The sequence below is a fragment of the Nelumbo lutea genome, chromosome 1 (genome assembly GCF_056320005.1).
Source record: "Nelumbo lutea isolate HS-2025 chromosome 1, American lotus-T2T, whole genome shotgun sequence".
Lineage (NCBI taxonomy): Eukaryota > Viridiplantae > Streptophyta > Magnoliopsida > Proteales > Nelumbonaceae > Nelumbo > Nelumbo lutea.
The window spans coordinates 77,017,093-77,038,362 of record NC_142684.1 but is presented as its reverse complement, the minus strand read 5'-3'; the positions used below and the strand labels follow the sequence as shown (position 1 = coordinate 77,038,362).

The 21,270-nt window shown below is 41.3% G+C and overlaps 1 long non-coding RNA gene across 1 annotated transcript; it reads right to left on the bottom strand.

The window, feature by feature from the left end:
* Nucleotides 1-10,138: 10,138 nt before the first annotated feature.
* On the bottom strand, nt 10,139-11,304 carry LOC148875496 (uncharacterized). Its single transcript, XR_016112816.1, has 2 exons — nt 10,950-11,304; nt 10,139-10,869 (listed from the first exon to the last, which is right to left on the bottom strand). It is a non-coding gene; the product is annotated as an uncharacterized LOC148875496 (long non-coding RNA).
* Nucleotides 11,305-21,270: the final 9,966 nt, after the last annotated feature.

Sequence of the window (21,270 nt, the reverse complement as noted above, 5' to 3'; positions counted from 1 at the left end):
AGGGGTAGTAGTTCCTATTTCTACTCCCAGTTTGTAGCACCATAAGGCTATAAATATAGCCTGAATGAATGGAGTTGGCATTGGCTTTTCTACAAACAAACTCTCTCTCTCTCTCTCTTCTCCTTATTCTAGATCCTTCTCCCTCTTGTTAGATAACTTGAGCGTATCAGAGATACGCCTTTCCAATGGATTAAGATTTCAAGAATTCCATTGATCAAATGATAAGCTAGTGGAGAGATGTCATCTGGCAAGTTGAATTGAATCTCTGTCAAGGGTCTATGATGTCGTTTCAGCATTGATATGTAAAAGACATCATGAATTTTGGACCCAATAGGCAACTTTAACTTGTATACAATAGGCCCTATGCACTCCAAAATCAAGTAGGGCCCAAAATAGTTGGGGCTTAGCTTAATGTTGTGACGCCTTGCTATTGAAATTTGCCTATAGTGATTGAGTTTTACACATATCCATTCTCCCACTTCAAATTGTTGATCCCGATGACCCTTATCTTAAATTCTTTTCATTCTAGTTATTGTTGCCTTGAGACGGGTTTGAAGCTCATGTGTTGTAGTGTCCCATTCCAGTAATGCTTCCTCTAGGAAAGCATTGGTAGGTGTTCCAGGTATGTAGGGAATTAGAATGGGGGCTTGTCTTCCATATAAAACTTCAAATGGTGACTACTTGATGGTTGTATTATAGCTAGTATTATAGCAGAATTTGGCCCATGCAAGCCACTTGACCTATGTGTTAGGTTGTGAGTCCACAAAACAATGCAAATACATCTCAAGGGTACGATTTGTTATCTCAGTTTGTCCATCCGTTTGGGGATGATAGTAGGATGAATTGAAGTTGAACTGAGTACCATGAAGCTGAAACAACTCTTTCCAAAAATGACTAGTAAATGTTGCATTCCGATCATACACTATGGAGTGGGGTATACGGTGGAGCATGAAGATATGGTCAAAATACAACTGGGGCATTCCTTGGGCTATGTAAGGGTGAGAAAGGGGAATGAAGTGAACACACTTGCTCAAGCGGTCCACCACCACTAGAATTGTGCTCTTCCCATTGATTTATGCAACCCCTCTATGGAGTCCATAGAGACATCTATCCATACCCCTTTTGGTATAGGTAAGGGCTGTAAAATCCATAGGCCTGAGTTGTTCATGTTTATTTTTCTGACATGCCTAGCATTCTCTGATGTGGTTTTTGATGTAGGCCATCCCTTTCCAATAAAAGACATCCTTAAGGTAGTGCATGGTTTTGGTATATCCCTCGTGAGTGGAGCTATGAAATTGATCTAAGATATCTTTTATCATAGTTAAGTCATCAGATACATACATCTGTCCTTAAATATACTAGCCCATCTGAATACTTCCAAGGTCCAATTGCTTCATCATCATGGCATGGCTAGATTAGACGTTGTGCTTGTGCACTCATACATTGTTCCTCTTAAATAGCTTGAATCCAATGAGGTAATGGTTGAAAGAAAGCCATGGGTGAACCTACTTTACTTGGATCAGTCCCGGTTTGAACCTCATCACTTCTTGTTAATGCATCAATTGCTCTATTTTCAACTCCCTTTTTGTACTCAATGTTGGTTAAACCCCATCAACTTGTAGAGCCAACGTTGCTGGGCTGTAGTTGTTAGGCATTGCTCCCACAAGTATTTAATGCTTCTCTGATCAGTTCGAACCGTAAAATGGCATCCCAAGAGGTAATGTTGCCATTTTTAGACAGTCATAACAAGTGTTAATACTTTCTTCCCATATGTGGAGAGAAAGATGTTCTTCCTGTGAAGAACTTGGCTGATGTATGAGATAGGCCTCCCATTCTGCATTAATACAACCCCTATACCAATTCCTAAAGCATCACATTCTAGAAAGAATGGTTGAAGTTTGGTAGTATTAATAGCTTGTAAGCCCGGGAACCCGCAAAGAGCTTTAGGGCAAGTGGGCTTGGGCCACTGTAGCATGATGTTGATTTCAACTCTTTTTCAACTGATCATGTGCCCTAAATACTTCAGTCTCTCACAAATTTAGAGTTCAAAGATGCTTATAAACCTAAAAGTCAAGTTTCTAAATTTTAAATTTTATTTTAATCAAAAAAACATGCCAAAATCATTTCCCCTCTGGCTACCTAAAAGACAAGTGACATGCTATCAGTGGAGGATTTTAAATAGTCTTTTCCAGGTGCATCCAAAATGAAAGAAAAAGAGTAAACTGCATGGGTTTCTTTACCTTCTCTGCATTTTCTTTATACAACCCATTTTACCTTTTCTGAAATTTAGGATGAAATGCTTGTTTAATAGGTTATATAACCCAAGACGAAGGCCACACTAAACCTGGGAAAAAATATTCAATCTTCACGAATGATAAAATTAGGGGTATGGAATCGTGGGCCTTTTTTTCTGAACCGAACCGGTAGTACTGGTTTTGGAAAATCGGTAACCGGAATAGAACCAAAACCAGTTGGTTAATCGATTGATAAGTTCGGTTAACTATCAGTTCTGTTCATCGGTTTTTTGGTTTTTAGTTTTTATAATATATTATAAAAAATATATATAATTATATAATAAAAAATATAAATAAATAAATATATATATATATATAATATTATATTTTAAATAATAAATAATAAATAATATATTATAAATATATATTTATACATGTAATACATATTTATTAATTTATAATATATAAAATACATAAATATATATTGATGAAGGGTGATTTGGCCCGACCTAGTGAAAAGGGGACACGTGGACACGACCTGACCAAGAGAGGACAACTCAGCCCGGCAAGTTCAGTTCGCAACAATTGAGCATGGGTATTCGGTCACCTCGGCATAAGGCTCACCTCGGTGCAGGGCCACCTCGGCATAAGGTTCACCTCGGGATAGAGGCACCTCAGTACTCAATCCAGTTCGTAACTAAAAGACCGAAGTACCAGCTTGGGACCAACAACTTGAATCGCCATGTAACTGACTCCCGTGTAACCAATTCCAGAGGTCTCTCCAACGGATCCCGAATCTCCTGAGATCACGATGAGCTAACAAATCTTGACTTTTCCGAGATTACGATGAGGATTCATCCTGACTCCGGCAAAGTCGAAAGTGGAACGATAAGCCTTACCTGTATACTACTCCTTCAGAAGTGGAATGAACTCTATCTCCACACCTCGGATATCCTGGAGCTCTTTCGTGAGTTCCACGACTACTTTAGTATATAAAGGCACCAACCCCAATGGTGCAAGGTATGCGTGATTTTTCTACTCTCTAGCTCTCTAGCTCTCTAATCTCTCAAAGCTTTTCAACTCGCACCAGTTTACTGACTTAAGCACCGGAGTGACCTCATCGGGCTAGCCACCCCGGGTTCTCTGATCCTTTCTTGTAGATTCACCTAGCTCACTGCCCGGTTGGAAGCCAGATCATCCTCCAGCAGGGAGTAGTCAGATCACGCAACATCAATTGGTGCCATCTATGGGAAATCGATCAAAAAGGCATCCCTCTTACAAGCTATCAACTTTTTGAGTCAATGACATCTTCCAGTCATGCCGGACAGAGTAGCGAAATGAACATCTCTGGGGGGCAACCTCAACTTCCTTCAGTGTGCATTGGCCAGTTCACCATCTAGCTTACTGTGGTCGGAGTCCCAACATTGACCATGCCACAAAACACCACACAGGTGAACACCCCACTTCCCCCAGTGGTAGGCACGACCATTTCTGAACTGTCTGTCATTCCCCCCAGAGTTGGATAGTCCCAGTTCGATGACCTGGTGCAGTGTGTGCGGGTCATTCAGGTCCAAATCCAACAGGTCCAGCAGTTTCAACAATACTAGTAGTACGTATTCTACCAGCAATAGTTCCCCCCACTGTCATAGAGCCAGCAGCCAGTTCCACCTCTGCACCTAGGGGCCCAGCAGAATCAGAACCGACCTCGCGTGAATTAGGACATCACTCGATCTCCCCACCGAGGCGAAGAGACTTCCCAAGTCCTAGTTCCTCCTAGAAGCCAAGTCTCACCTCATGTGAGGAGAGACAGTCAGATCACTCCACCTGCATTACAAGGGAACCTTGGAGACAGGTCTGGGGATAATCAGCCTAGCAGGGCTAATACTCCTTAGCATTTGCAGCAAGATGGTCGCTCACAGGTAGCTGGTTCGGGGTTCTAGGTGTGAACTCAAAGCAAGGCCTCTCTGTCCATGATAGCCAGCCCCTGAATCCCCAAAGAAACCAGGAGTTACCTCACGGCAGAATAGTACCAGAGTACACCGAGGTTAGTAGCACCAATGCTGAGCCAATAAAGAAGCAGCAATGGAGGCATCGTAGGCCATGCCGAACTTCAGCCTAGAACAGCCAGCTCGCGAGTCCGAACCAACAAGAACAGGCTAAAGGTAAGGAGGAGGCGAGCTCGATAGCTACAAAGGCCACTCCTCCCCTACTTTCCGGGTCGTCTCCCCTATCTCCCACACTCTTGGCGCCCCCGATGCCCAAAGATTTCAAAATGCCTCCCCTGGACAAATATGATAGGTCTTTTGAGCCTAATGATCATGTGAACTCCTTCCAGTCCCAGATGCACCTAGCTAGGGCAAACGAGTCTTGCATGTGTGTGGCCTTCTCCACCACTTTCAAGGGGGTAGTTTGGATGTGGTACCGGAACCTCGTACCGGGATCGATCAAGAGATGGGCGTAGTTCACAGAGTTATTTACCTCACACTTTATTACTAGCAAGAATTGTCCGAGGTTGCAGGAGAATCTCCTCAATGTGGTTCAGAGAGAAGGGGAGTCAATTAGAAACTTTATCAAACGCTTCAATGATACCTTCCTGTAGATCCCTGACTTATACCCGACGGTAAGACTCACAATAGCCAAGAAAGGTATAACTCACAAAGAGTTCAAATGGCATGTGGTGGCCAATAAACCTAAAGACATCATAGAATTCTTCAAGTTAGCTGACCAGTTCATCGGAACCGAAGAAGAGATGAACCAGAAGACTTACACCTGGCAGAAAAAAGTAAAAGAGACAGTGACAACACAATTAATGACGGGCACAAAAGAAGAAAGAGCAAGTCCCCGAGTAGGGGAGAAAACAAGTCTGGGATCCGATCTCCTTCACGATCTCGCAAGTCAGGTTGGCGCTCCAGGACCCCACCTATTGAGAGGACGAACTACACACCTTTCAACACTAAGTGGGGAGAAATCCTAATGGCCATCAAGGACTCCTCCTTTGTCAAGTGGCCTCCTAGGTTGAGGGGAGATCCCGCAACAAGAAACAGGAACGCCTACCATCACTTCCATAGAGACCACGGGCATAGTACGGAGAACTGTAGAAACCTTCACGATGAGATAGAGAAGCTCATCCGCCGCGGGTACCTAAAAAACTTTGTACAAAGAGAGAAGAAATAAGCCAGGCAGTTCGGCAAGCAGATTGGCAAGGGGACCATGGAAGGAATGCTCCAGAGTCCAGCAACAGGCAGAACGAGCAGCCACCGCGGCAGTTGCCCGAGGAGAGACTGATCACAGGGTAATCAATATGATTACTTGCGGGTCCATCATCGCAGGGTGTACTTTAGTAGCCGGACGAACCTCAGTTCGTGAACTAGGGAACGAAGAGGAGAATCCGCTGAAGCGACCCCGACTTGAAGACCCGATCTACTTCATGGAGGATGGTGTACACGGGATCCAGTATCCTCACAACGATGCCCTGGTGATAAAACTGAGGCTTAATGACTTCGAAGTTAAGTGCATTTTGGTGGACTCGGGTAGCTCGGCAGACATATTGTTCAAGGACACCTTCGACAAGTTGCAGCTCCAGAAAAGCAACATAAAGCCGACAGATACTCCCCTGGTAGGCTTCAGTGGTGAGGAAGTCAAACCTCTAGGGTGAGTTTCAGTACCCGTAAAGGTCGGCATGTGGCCGAATATCGTGAGATTCGAGCACACATTTTCGGTGGTCGCAACTCCCTCTCCTTACAATGCCATAGTAGGTCGGCCCATTACGGATGCCCTTTGTGTGGTAGTATCCACAAATGCTATGTAGCCACCCTCAAGGAGTGGGGGTTGTGCAAGGTGACCAACTCGAATCTCACAAATGCTACGTAGCCACCCTCAAGGGGAAAACCAAACTAGTGGCTGACACCGAGCTCGAGCGACCAATGGCGTTTGCCAATGAGCGAGCTACACCAACAAAGGAGATGGTCCACATTCCGGTCTCAACCGATGACCCAACCAAGACTCTCCATATCAGCATTTCAATTGAGGAGCCACTTTGCTCTCAGTTGGTAAGTTTTTTATTAAGAAATTTAGGTGTATTTGCTTGGTCCATGACAGAAATGCCCGGAATAGACTCTAAGATTTTAACTCACAAGATAAATACTGATCCCTTAGTCAGGCCAGTTAGACAGAAAAAGCACAACCTCGCCCCGAAATGCTGGAGGATAGTCAATGAAGAGGTTGGGAAGCTCTTAGCGGAAGATTTCATCAGGGAAGTTCATTACCCGAGCTGGGTAGTTAACCCAGTTCTGGTATAAAAGGCCAATGGAAATTGGCGCATATGCGTCAATTATACCGACCTGAACAGAGCCTGCCCAAAAGACTTCTTTCCGCTGCCCAAGATCGAGCTCCTAGTGGACGCGACCTCAGGGCATGAGTTGCTGAGCTTCTTGGATGCCTATTCCGGTTACAATCAGATTAGGATGGACCCCTCTAATGAAGAAAAGATGGCCTTTATAACTTAGCTTGGGTTGTATTGCTACAAGGTCATGCCCTTCAGATTAAAAAATGTCGGGGCAACCTTTTAAAGACTTGTAAACAAAATTTTGAGCTGTTAATCGGCAATAAAGTCGAGTGTTACGTTGATGACATGGTCGTGAAGACCCAATATTCAAAATTTTTGTTAAATGATTTGCTAAGTGTTTTCCAAATTTTATGAAAATATAATATGAAATTAAATCCCAACAAGTGTGTCTTCGGGGTCACCTTGTGCAAATTTTTGGGCTACATAGTCAACCGACGTGGCATCGAAGCCAACCTAGGAAAAATAAAGGCCATCTTAGATATGAGACCACCCCGCAAATTAAAAGAGGTTCAGAGGCTGAATGGCTGGATAGCCACCCTGAGCCATTTTATGTCCAAGTTAGCAGGTCGCTACCTATCCTTTTTCAAAGACATAAAAAAGAGTAAAGACTTTGAGTGGACTATAGAGTGTCAGCTCGCCTTCGATGAGCTAAAAAAATACTTAGCTAGTACTCCTGTTCTGACCCGACCCGAGGAAGGGGATATTTTAAAGCTCTACCTCTCCGCGAGTGACGAGGTGGTCAGCTCAGTATTGATCAAAGAGGTAGATTGGGTCCAACGACCCATCTACTATGTTAGCAAAGTTTTGTAGGATGTTGAAACAAGGTACCCAGAGATCGTGAAACAAGCATACACGCTAGTCATAGCAGCTCGCAAGCTTCATCTGTACTTCCAATCCACACCATCATCGTCCTCACCAACAAGCCTTTGAGACAGATCTTGCTCAAGCCTGAGGTGTCTGGCAGACTGACGAAGTGCGCTATCGAGCTAAGTGAGTACGCAATCCGGTATGAACCTTGGATGACTATCAAAGCCCAAGCCTTGGCTGACTTTGTCGCAGAATGTACATTCAGTACCGCAACTCCCGAGTTGACTGAGCTCGATCAGACGATGGAAGCATCAACCAATGCGGCGCCTGTCCCGGTATGAGCAGGTCCAACTTGGTATAAGGAGGCCTAGATTCTCCACGTCGATGGCTCGTCCAACCAACAAGGAAGCAGTGTAGGAATAATTTTGTACAGCCCAAGTGAGGTGAAGCTGGAATACGCACTCCGATTCGGGTTCGCGGCATCGAACAACGAAGCAGAGTATGAAGCATTGGTCGTCGAGCTCACCCTAGCTAGAGAGATAAAGGCAAATCACCTCGTCATATGTAGTGATTCTCAGCTTGTAGTCAACCAAGTCAGCAGTGAGTATGAAGCCCGCGACCCCACCATGGCTGCTTACTTGGCCAAAGTTAGGGAGATCCTGCACGACTTCATTTCTTACTTCATCAGATAGATTCTGAGGAACGAGAACACTGAGGCCAATGCCTTGTCCCAATTAGCCAGCATAAGCTACAACACCATGCAAACCGTGTATAAAGATGACTTACCTCGGCCTAGCATTCTCGGGGGGGCAGGAGAGGTCACTCTTGTAACACAATAAGAACCAAGTTGGATCGACCCACTCCTGAGTTACTTGCTTCACGATTGTATAGAAGATCCTTCACACTCCCTTACTTGTGCTACTTGTGACCCTCAGAGGGTAGAGCGCTAGTCGGATAAGTACATCATTATAGACAGACAGTTGTATAGAAGGTCCTTCACGCTCCCTTACTTGTGCTACTTGTGACTCTCAGAGGCCGAGTACGTACTCCGCGACACCCATGAAGGCTTGTGCGGTGGACACTTGGGGGCCAGGACTCTCGCACAGAAGGTGTTACAACAGGACTACTACTGGTCCACGATGAAGGCAGATGCACTCGAGCTCGTCAAGAAGTGCGGTAAGTGTCAGAGGCACGCTAACATCCACCACCGACCTGCTGCCGATCTGAAATACCTCATTAGCTCATGGCCCTTCGCACAGTGGGGAATTGACATACTTGGCCCATTCCCGCCAGCGACTGGATAGAAGACGTTTTTGGTCGTGGCAGTAGACTATTTTACGAAGTGGTTGGAAGCTAAACCTCTAGCAACAATCACAACCCACAACATACAAAACTTCTTTTGGAAGAATATAGTGTGTCACTTCGGGCTACCTCGGGTACTCAACGGGAAGCAATTCAAGGATATAAAATTTCAGAATTTGTGTGTTGAAATGGGAATTAGCAAAATTTCACCTCGGTGGCACACCCCCAAGTGAACGGGCAAGCGGAAGTCACAAACAAAGCTATACTTCGCGGACTGAAACCTCGCTTAGCTCGAGCCAAAGGATTGTGGGTAGACGAACTGCCTAGTGTACTTTGGGCCTACTGGACTACCATCAAGACTGTCACAGGTGAGCCTCCCTTTAATCTCACTTATGACACAGAAGCGGTGATCCCAACAGAGATCGAGGTGCCTACACTATGCTTGGAGGCCTACAACGAAGAGATGGAATGATGACGAGCTCCGTACTATCCTAGACCTGGTGGAAGAAGTGCGAGACCTGTCATACATCCGGACTGCAGCTTACCAACAAAGAGTAGCTCGGTACTATAACGCCTGGGTCAAGAAGCGACACTTCCACGTCGGTAACCTCATTCTTTGGAAGGTTATGGTACCTGAGCCCGATGTTGGTAAGCTCAGACCAAATTGGGAAGGTCCGTACCAAGTAAGACGGGTATATGGGGAAGGTACGTACGAACTCAAGACTCAAGAAGGGAAGCAAGTATCTCGAGCGTGGAACATCGGCAACCTAAGAAGATATTACCTGTGATCACCGAACTGGAGAGAGGACTACGAGTCACTCCCAGGGGACCAAGGGCCATGATGCTGAGTTGACATAAGACCTCGGCACTACGACAAGTCCTAGTCGCCTTATCGGCATAGGCAAATAAGTCCTAGTCGCCTCTTTGGCATAGGCATACAAGTCCTAGTCGCCTCTTTGGCATAGGCAGATAAGTCTTAGTCATCTCTTTGGCATAGGCAGACAAGTCCTAGTCTCCTCTTCAGCATAGGCAAATCGGTTTTCATGCCCAAGGCATAGACAACTCGGGTACAAACCCTACGACGTCTAGCCCACCTCGACATATAACAACAGGTTGATCCCATTTGAGGTCAGGCCCGACGGCTCGACATTAAGGGAGAACCAACACCTAAGCGAGTAGCCCGACGCAGAAAGGTCGTGTATATTCCCTACAATGTTCATCCACATTGGCGTACAATAATGCGAATTTACCCCTACTCGGAGTCCAGCTCGTTAGCTCGACAGTTCGAGGTAACCAACACTTAAAAAACATTTACTTCGGTTATCCCTACTCGTAGTCCAGCTCATTAGCTTGATAGTTCGGGGCAACCAATACTAACATTTTTGCTCCAATGTGGTTTAATTCGCCAGTTCGAGAGTTGTTTATAATTAGAAAGTTTTGCACAGAGATAGTCAAAATGCTTATATTTCATTGATGTAAAGTTTGAGTACAAAAAAAAAAAGTGAAGAAACTTCCACTATGAACCGAACTCGGAAGTTCGGGGTATACATCATCAAGAAGAGGCTTCTAGTCATCCCTGGGCTCCTCACCCTTGTCGGAGGCTTCAGCAGGAGGATCCTTTTCCATGCGGTTCTCGCCAGTACTGGTCTCCTCAACGTCATCGAACAGGTCACTGTCACTTTTTGCTTTGGAGTTCGGATCTTCAACAACTTCGGCAGCCATTTCCTTTGTGATCCTCGAGGTAGTTATGGCACTAAGATCGAGATGGGGTAATTCACGTCGAGTCAGCCACCTACTAAGCTTGAAGCCTTTGTGGTAGCTCACCATCCCCACCTCGACCATCTCCCTCTGGTACTCCGCTGAAGTCTTGTACTCCTCGATGGCCTTAACCTTGGCCTCCTTCACTACTTGAAGGAGTATCTCAATCCGATCCTTTACATGAGCCTCGAGGTTCTCCACTTCCCTCTTCAACACTGCCTCCCGCTCTGCGAGCTCCTTCTTCTCGGACATCAACAACGTGATCAGCTCTTTCTTAGCCCGCGTGTCCTTCTTTAGTTGGTTATTATCGTTGTGGGCTAAGTTCAGCTCGGTATGGGCCTTGTAGGAAGACTCATCGGTTGCAAGGGCTCACTTCATGTTCACCTCGGACTGATAAGCCAAGGCGTGGATGGCGGAGTTCACCTGCCAAGAGAAGAAAACAAGCATCAATACATGAAAAGCTAAGTACAAGATCGAAGAAGACAATAAGTCAGAAAACTTACCACCATGCAGTGGGTAGTCTCTCGGGCTCCGAGCTGAGCGATCGGCATTTTGGCCTAGTCAGCCACCTCCTCGGCATATACTATGCTTTTGCCCTTGTGGAGGCTGTATTTTGGAGTCAGGATGCTCTGGGCTGCGTCATCGTTGCCTGAAGAAGTGACGGCTGCAGGGGCAGGGAGAGCTTGCTAGATTCCTCCTTGACCAAGTCTATTACAGGAGGTTGCTCGGCGATTGATGGCTGCTCAGGCTCTAGAATGCCAGCCGGTGGGGACTCAACGTGAGCTCTTTTTGGAGCTCACTTCTTCTTCCCCTTCTTCATACTCCCCAAGAGTTCAATCGTGGGGATGTCCATGATAGCTGCAATAAAAATGAACTGTCAGAAACATTATCGAAATAAAACAAAAGGGAATACAATAAAAATGACCTACCAAGACTCAGACCGGCTTACACAAGCTTCTCCTCGGTCACAAAGTCTATGAACTTCAAGCCGAGTTTCGCCCAAGATCGGAGTGCCTCCCTTGTCTTCTGGTCCAATTGGACACTAGGGTCTTGGATGTCCACCCTCCAATGAGTCGGGAAAGGACACCCCTCAATGTTACGGACCAAAAAATAGCACCTTTTCCAGGCTGGGACCTTGTTCGGGAGCTCGTGCAAGAGTTTGAAGCCCGGATGTAGTGACAGGTAGTAAGTTCGCCTGTGCTCGGGCAAAACACAGGGCAAGTTCTTTTTAATGGAAAGAATAGAAGAGAAGATGTCGAGGTCGAGAGGAAGGTTGTAGTCGTGGAAAAGGGAGATGGTTCCTACTACGTTACAGATCTATGGTGATGTTAAACAACTTTATGACTTTGACTATCACGATCTCGTTGTGACCATGCTCTCAAGGGAAATAACCTAAGGGGATACTGTAGACAAAGTTATTTGGAAGTTTGTACCGGGCTACTAGGGACAATAGCCTATCTTTTGTCATTACCGATGGGCTGAAGTTATCTGGCATCCGACCTCGATGCGAAGTGGAAGCCAGGTCACCAGAGGCCTCTCTCTCCCCCTGGGGTGAGTGCACCTCGGGAGGATTGCAGACCGCATCCTGACCCGAAGTAACCTCTTCGGTAGGATGAAGATCTACGACTTGAGCCGAGGTAGACATAATGGAAACTAAAGCTAGACATAATGGAAGACACAGAATCGAAAAAGAGAGCTAGGGGAGACTCTCTAAAAGAGAGACCTTGGCTCCAACGGATTCACTGCTCCTGTCTAAAAGACTATCGAAACTAAAGTTAAACATAATGGAAGACGCAGAATCGAAAAAGAGAGCTAGGGGAGACTCACCAATAGAAAGACCAAACAGAAGAAAGGAAGATGACCTCGGGAAGACACCGAACTGAAGGACTCGAGAACAACCTCAGAATGCGAATTATCAGACTTGTGGCGAAGAAAATGAGTCCCTTGCCCCCTATTTATAGTCGTTGTGTCTGGGAATCAACGGTCGAGATCGTCACGATCCAACGGCTTCTAGGAAAACCGATTGCACGACCCTTGAGGTTGAAATAGGTTTAGCACACATTTTGACGTCGACGGAGTTTATAAAATGGCTTGACGTCCGCGCGTACACCTGACGCAACCTGGGTTTTTCCTGGTTGAGCCAAGCGGCCAAGCTGGTCCGACCAATGATTCGCTTGTCAAACCACCTAGACCTCATGCCAAATCCACCTGGACTTGTCATGGACTCCCCGCATCGGGTTGAGACCCCTGGATCAGGGCGTGGGGGGCAATTGATGAAGGGTGATTTGGCCCGACCTAGTGAAAAGGGGATGCATGGACACGACTTGATCAAGAGAGGACAACTCAGCCTGGCAAGTTTAGTTTGCAATAATGAGCTCGGGTATTCGGTCACCTCGGTGTAGGGCCACCTCGACATAAGGCTCACCTTGGGATCGAGGCACCTCGATATTCAATCCAGTTCGAAACTAAAAGACCGATGTACCAGCTTGGGACCAATAGCTCGAGTCGCCATGTAACTGACTCCCACGTAACCAACTCCAGAGGTCTCTCCAACGGAACCCGAATCTCTTGAGATCACGATGAGCTAACAGATCCTGACATTTCCGATCTTACGATGAGGACTTATCCTGACTCCGCCGAAGTTGGAAGTGGAACAATAAGCCTTACCTATATACTGCTCCTTTGGAAGCGGAACAAATTCTATCTCCACACCCCGGATATCCCGGAGCTCTTTCGTGAGTTCCACGACTACTTTAGTATATAAAGGCACCAACCCCAATGGTACAAGGTATGCATGATTTTTCTACTCTCTAACTCTCTAGCTCTCTAAGCCCTCAAAGATTTTCAGCTCGCATAAGTTTACTGACTTAAACATCAGAGCGACCTTGCCAGGCTAGCCACCCCGGGTTCTCTGATCCTTTCTTGTAGATTCACCTAGCTCGATGCCTGACTAGAAGCCAGATTATCCTCCAGCAAGGAGTAGTCAGATCGCGCAACATCATATATAAAATATATAGAAAAACATGCATAACGATTAGTTCGGTTGACCAACCATTTTTTATATTGGTTAACCGAAACCAAACTGGTACCTTCTGATGCGTATTTGCTACACTAGTAAGTGCACTAGCCGCACAAGTAATAGAGTGATAAATAGATTATGGTTTCCCACGAGGACTTATGTAGCAACCACTAGTAGTATATCAACCTACTCTTATCTGATTAACTAAATTGTATGTCTACTTCAAAACTGGAATCCTAGCTAACAACCTATCTCTAAGAAATTGGATCAAACACCTTGCAAGCAAATTGAGAAGACAAGCTAACTATGCACATAATTGATTCAGCAATTAGATCTCTAGGTCATTCGATTAGATTAGGATTCAGCCTTGGTTTGGTGAAATCCCAAGGCAATGAACAACCTCTCTCAAGTGCATGTTCATTCTATGCATGAGTGATGATTCTTCTATCTCTAGCAAGAATCTAATCCCCATGTATGCATTAAGATCTAAAAATTCTAGGGCATCATTTCAGATTGAATAATCATTAACCGAATTGTGCAAGTTATCTCTAACCTTGCACTCAATTCAGTTCTTGATTAGTAGATTCGAATTTCTAGACTCTTTCTCAAGCAATCTAAAAACTCCAAGAAAGAAGAACAGTTTGGCCAAACAGAACTAAGATTGCCTAAATTATTTCTCAAGCAATTCAGACATTACAAAGATTAAGATCAATTCGGCTAGCAGTTCTAACAATTAAATTTCTAATCAAGAAACATCAAAATTTAATCTAATCCATTCGAATAACCCTAGAGAACTAATTACAAATCTAAAATTACATGAAACATCATTCAGTTACAGTAAGAAAGATTGAATTAATGGAGAAAATAAACATGAAAGCCCTATCTGAATTCAATTACCACTTGTGCAGAAATCAAGGAAGAAGACAACCTAGATTGATCTCTTCCAATGGCTTCTTCTCCAAATTCGAAATCAGCTTCTTCTTCTCTTGAATATTCTTGAATCTTCTCCTTTCTTCTCCTCTCTTGCGCCTATCTTTCTCTTCTCCCCAAAAGGAATTCGCCCCAAAAGGTTTTTGACCCCTTTTCCCCTCTTCCTCTTCTCCTTTTATAGCATTCTCTTCAGCCCCTTTCTCTCATCTAGAAAGTTCTCTCTTCAAGAAAGCTTGGCACCTTTAGTTTCTCTTGATCTTTCTAGAAGTTGCCACCCCTATCTTTTCTTGGCTACAACTTGGGCTGCTCTTGAGCTACAAATGGGCCTCCTTCTTGCTGGGCTGAATAGGCTCCCTTAGAAGGCTGCGGCTAGGCTCTGTCTTTGGGCTCTTCAAAGAGCGCTGCATGGGCTTTAAGGGCCGAATATCCATCCTTTGACCTTTCGGCTAGTCCTTGCTCTTAGTTGGGCAGTATCACCTCCAATTTAGCCTCTATTAGCATGGTTTTATGTTCTTTTTCCCCTAGACTTGTCCCCTTTGATAATTTCCTGAAATCAAGCTAAGTTGGCGTAAGAATTCACACAAAACAACATAAAAACCATGCATAAAAACTCATAAAATATGTGTAATTTGTGCACAAATCACCTTTGATTTTATAAAAACACCAAACTGAAACTGAACCAACCAGTTTGGTTAATCGATTTTTCAGTTCAATTTCAATCAATTTGGTTTTTCGATTTTTTTGCTCGCCCTTAGATAAAATGACTAGAGAAGAAATGAATAAATAGTACTGAATCTTAAAAGATAAGCTCCATTTTTATGAGTGATGTAATAACTAAGGGTGTATTCTGTAACGTGGATGAAAAATTTGTGTGTATGGCCTTATTCATACCACACTGTTGTGGCAAAACCATTTTCGGTCATACTGTTTTCTTTGTCTGAGAGCTTTAAACAACTTATCAATTGGTGGATCTCCTCCTCTAAGAAGCCTTGGTGGATGGGATTTTCTTGAATAGCTAGATTACCAAAAATCGGTTGTCCTTTACTGCACAAATTAAGGAGCAAGCATAAAATGCTTTTGTTTACTATCTTGCCGATGATCTCCTTTTTACTTTTTCAGGATGTCTTGCTTGAGCATTTGTGGGCTTTATTTTGATCTTGGAAAGGATCAAATGATCTAAATGTTTTGCTTGATTAGAAATACAATTTACAATTTCAAAATACTTACCATCCAGATTTGCCAACAAGAAAGCGAGAAAAATTGAAGGAGAACTAGAAAGGCTTCTGTCTTTTGTACACAGACAATTTGCTTTCACTAAACAAATGCGCTGAAATAACAAATTCAAAGCTTTTGATTTATAAGCGTGACCTCGCTTATTTTTATTTTTTTGATAAAACATAATGGACTACACAAAACAAGGGGTAGCATGTCCCCAAAGATCAGGAATACAGATGAAGTCCAACTCCCAGGGAGGGTTAGAGGGTCAGAAGACAGCATGGAATTCGGAGAAGAGTTTGTCTTACGACTCTATCCAATCCGCCACTTGATTAACCACTATGTGGATGTGTTTGTAATGAATGCCTCTCTCAAACTTTTCCTTGATTTCTAAACAATCCTTGTTGATGTTTCTAAAATTATATGGAGTGGAAACCTATCCTTTAAGACACTCAATGTCCAGACTAGAGTCTCCCTCAAAAATAATCTAATGATCCCTGAAATATAAATCCATATTGTGTGCTTTCCATGCTGCCCATACCTCACTTAAATTAAATGAACTGACATCTTAATGGGGCCACAAGCCCACAATATATCAAAGGCCTTGATTTTTTGTTTTAGCCTTGTGTCATAGAAAAAACGATCTTTGAAACATCTCTTGTGAAAGGACACAGGAATTGAAGATAGATGGGAAATCAGATTTTCTCTCCACATATTTTTTCCACAGCAATCCCATAGCAGATTACAGCCATGTATTTGGAACATCTCCACATTGCAGCCATGCATTGGGAACAACATACAAGGACAGGAGACACTTCCAAAGCACAGTTGCAATGTATTGTGTGGTTAGCGTGGGCAAAACTCTGTGTAGAGCAAATTTGAATTTGGACACTCTGGAATCCCGGAAGGAATGTGGGAAATAAGATTCCCATTTAGGCCACATTTTAATGGTCTGTTTGGTTGCCAAAAAAGGATGGGATGAGAAAGGAATATATTTTCTTCCTATTTTTGCATCCAGTGTTTGTTTCCTGAGAAACAGTAAGATCAAAATTCATTTTCCTGTGTTTGTTTTCTAAGATAAGGGTGTAAACGGATCAAATTCGAATCGAATAAGGCAATATCCAAATTCGAATCCAATTAGAAAATCTGATATCCGAATTCGATTTGATATTTGACGAATATTGAAAATTAATACCCGAATTCGAATCCAATTAAATATTCGAATATTCAATTCAATTCGAATTCGATTAATTAATTATTTTAGATAATTAATAAATTTATAAAATAAATATTTAATTTATATAAAGTATATAAATATATAAATTATTTATATAACTTAATTATTATATATAAATTATATAAAATATTTTATATATTATATATAAGAATTAAATAATTAATCGAATTTGGATATTTATCGAATTGAATCAGGTCATTTCTGAATTCAAATCTGATTAACTATTCGGTAATAATAGGATATCCAAATTTGATCAATTAGATATTTGAGTTATCCGAATTTGATTCGATTATGTCAAATATCGACTTTGAAATCAAATTTTTGAATAACACTCACACCCCTAATTCTAGAGAACAATGTCTAGATCTGGAACAACCATATCCAAAATCTAGATGTGGAGATAGTGCGAATAAACTCAAATGATTATTCGGTTAGAAGCTAGATTTGGTTCAATCATGCCATATCTAGGCCTATCTTCGTCGAGAATGCCGGCGGTGAGGTCTAAACCAAGGACAGATGGAGCCAGCGGTGAGATTTCGATGGCCACCTATCAAACAAAAAATGAGAATAAGCAGTATAAAAAAGAATGGAAATGAAGAGATAGTGTCGGAACTACATTTATTGTTCGATGGGAACGCTAGAGATGTGACCGTTGGACAAGAAGAAGGGAGGTGGCGATGTCTATGAGAGGGCTCTCGATAAAATTTTCTTGCCCTTTTTCCTTTCTCAATAGGGTCTCACTAAATTAGTGTGACCACACTTACCTATTTTTGGGAACCCGTGTCCCTAGTGTTTCTTTTCCTTTCCCGAGTTTCATTTGAAACAAACACATGAAAAAAATAATATTCTTCAAATATGCTTCCTTTCCCATCCATTTCTCAGAAACCAAACGCACCACAAAGGACTAAACTCGTTAGGCTAGTACAAATCATCGAGCCAATGATAAGAGTCCATGTTAGTCGTAAAATATGTGGGGCTAGCTGAAGGTTCAGCTAATCCTATCTCCCTTCATCTCATCCATGATATTACAAGTCTGAGTATGACAATGGAAGGGGAGGATAGCTAAAAAGGAATCATTTACTAAAGCACCCCTATAATTTTATGAATCTATTAAAGCCTACCCTATAATTTGTGTTTTACTAAAAGATCTCCTATAGGTTGCAATCAATTTACTTAATCGACCTTCCATTAGATGGAAGTGGAAAATGACAGTTTTAACCCTACCATCCATTCAAATAAATTTAATCAATAGAAACTAAAAACAAAAATGCCATTTTTGTCCCTAATAAAATGCAAACAACCACTATTTTTCTCTATTTGGTCAATTTTACTGAAAGATCCCCTATAGGTTGCAATCAATTTGCTTAATCGACCTTCCATTAGATGGAAGTGGAAAATGATAGTTTTAACCCTAACATCCATTCAAATAAATTTAATTAATAGAAACTAAAAACAAAAATACCATTTTTGTCCCTAATAAAACACGAACAACCACTCTATTTTTCTCTATTTGGTCAATTTTGTTTTCTATGCAAAGAAGTGTTAGGGGTAATTTTGAATTAAACAACCATAGATCTATACCTTTGAGCATTTTTCACTTAGTTTAGGGGTATTTTTGGAATAAACAACCATGGGTCCATGCCCTTGAACATTTTTCACTTAGTTTAGGTTATTATGTCTAGATGACAAAACAAATAGTTTTTAATGAAAGGTCGATTAAGTAAATACATTGCAAATTATAAGGGGTGTTTTAGTAAAATGTAAACTATTGGGTAAGTTTAAGTATGTCTATGAAACTATAGGGGGTGTTCTTGGAAATGGCCCTTAAAAAGTGATACCCAATCAACCGATCATTAGGAATGGCAGTAGGGCGGGTTTGGGATGGGGATCATATTTTCTGTCCCTGACCCCGATTCTAAAATTAATCTCCATCCCCATTCCCGATCCCTATCGGGGATAGAAGTTGTCCTCCGTCCCCGATCCTTGACAGGGATGGGTTCCTCGTGGGGACCCAAATCCCCAAAAATATTTAGATAATAGTATTTTAAAAAATGAATTTACTTAAAATAAATAAAAATTTTAAAATATAAATAATATTACATAAAAAAGATATATATATATATAATAATAATATATATTTAATATAAATAATACTTAATATATATAATCAGGGTCGGGGTCGGGGATGGGGATTGAGGTCCCTATCCCGCCCTGTCAAAGCAATCCCCATCCCCAACCCCATCGGGTTTGGAAAGTTAAGTCCCGTTAGGGATGGGAAAAATTGCCATCCCTACTGATGGTGCATCAAGTGCATCTTGCAACAAAGAATCTCAATTAGTGATAAGACAACACGTCAAAACTGATTAACATCTTTAATGTTATTAAAATTCTTGTGAAATTCGAGCCAATGAAAAGTAAGTAGATTATGTGTCATATTTGATATGACTAATAAGTGTATATGTGAATTTTTTATGATGGTGATGATAGAAGTCATCATTGACTTCTCCCAATTAAACCGACTTCCCAAAACATTATCTAATAACTGACTTAACATTTGGACTTATAAGGGCCCACATGGTCCATTGAACATCACATATTATGTTTAAGTGCCTCTTATAAGTGGTTAAACTCAAGTATAAATAAGGCTCACTCTTATGAATGCAAATGTATAATTTTAGAATAAGTAACATATGATGAATGTTAGTGCGCAAAGTTGTGTAGTTTAAAAAGTGTTAGTATTGTTTTGAGCAAATAGAATGCATAGTTGTTTTCTAGTTATAGTGTGTTTGCATATTTTTATTCAAATATTGTTATTTTGCTTTTTCTTGTGTGGGCCTGCTCGTTTGTTGTGCTTTACAGATGATAGTAAGTAATATGTTTCCAAAATTTTTCACAATTTTGTATATTTATTTGTGTATAAAATTTACTTTTACTTATTAACCTATTTTTGTTTAATATGATGAAATATACAATACTAGGGATGTGCCCAAATGCTTTTACATTTTTTTTTTGTATTTTTATACTTTTGTGTTATATATATATATATATATATATATATATATATATATTAATTTTTATTATTACTTAATTATGACATTGAGGGTTTAACATTTGACCAAAAAGGTTGAATTGTTGACTCTCCACCAAACATGAAAACAACTCCATTTTTAGGTTGGTTATAAATTTGTTTTTTATTTCTATCATAAATAAAAATAATTATTTTTTACTACACTTTTTATTGTGATCAATTAATATAAGATTACGTGAAAGAATAGGAGTTAATACCCTAACTATAAGACTTAGGGAATTGAATGAGGATAAATGTAGTAGTTCAAATTATATTTTGTGCCCTCACAATTAGAGAGAGGCTAAATTCAGAAGTAGGGATATTCTAGTCAAGAATACAATTTAATGAATGTTAATTAGAGAGATTTGAATTAGGAGAAAAGTGGTTGCTCAAATTACATTACTGTTCTTACAATGAGACAGTAATCAAATTAAAAAATTGGGGTTATGATTACATAAACATCTCATTCAAATATGTGATAATCAGATTAATCGTGAGGTTTCAAATATCATTGACAGACCATTCTGCTTAGTTAGATTTTTCTTTTTTATAGTGTTTTATCTTTTTAGTGTATTTTTTTATTTCGTTCATTTATCAAAAAAATATAAGATTTAAATAGAGGGAATTGAATGAAGTGAAAAGTAGTAGTTCAATTTACAATTTAGACCTTACAATTAAATAGGGATTAAACTAAAAAATGAGTATTTTAGTCAATGTTCTAAAAATTGGAACTGACTAGATAGTTGAACTGTTTGCCAAGAACCAATCAGGTCACTGGTTTCATTTTGGCCCAAACTGTTATTTTACACAAAAACGTTGAAATGGTTAGAGAACCGCTAACTTGGATGGTTTAATTGTTAAAATGTTCAACTCAGTTAACGGTTCTTAAGATGCTTTCAAACTAATTCCAAATTCTTTATTTATTTTAAAATAGAAATTAGAAAATAAAAATTGAAAAAAGAAACTTTCATATGTCATAATCTTGTTTGGTTATTCCTAATGGCCAAAATTAGTTAGGGTTTTAGTTTTTCCATTTTGATTTTGAGTTTTCTTATTTATATGATTCTTTGTAAGTTGTAACAACAAACAAGTTGCAACTTTAGTGAAGAAAAAAAATTGATGCAAGAGATGAGAGATTATACATCGATCTTGTATTAAAAGTTAAGATGCACCAATGAAGCAAGTGATTTGGGATTTGGGAGAGATTTAGAGAGATTGTAAGAATAGGACAAATGGTGTTGTAGCCATTGCCGGCGGTTTCTTCTTCTTCTTCTTCTTCTCCTTAGGGCAAAATGGTTCTCAACAACAATCAGTGAACATGGTGACAACCACCTCCAACAACACTTCCTTCTCTTC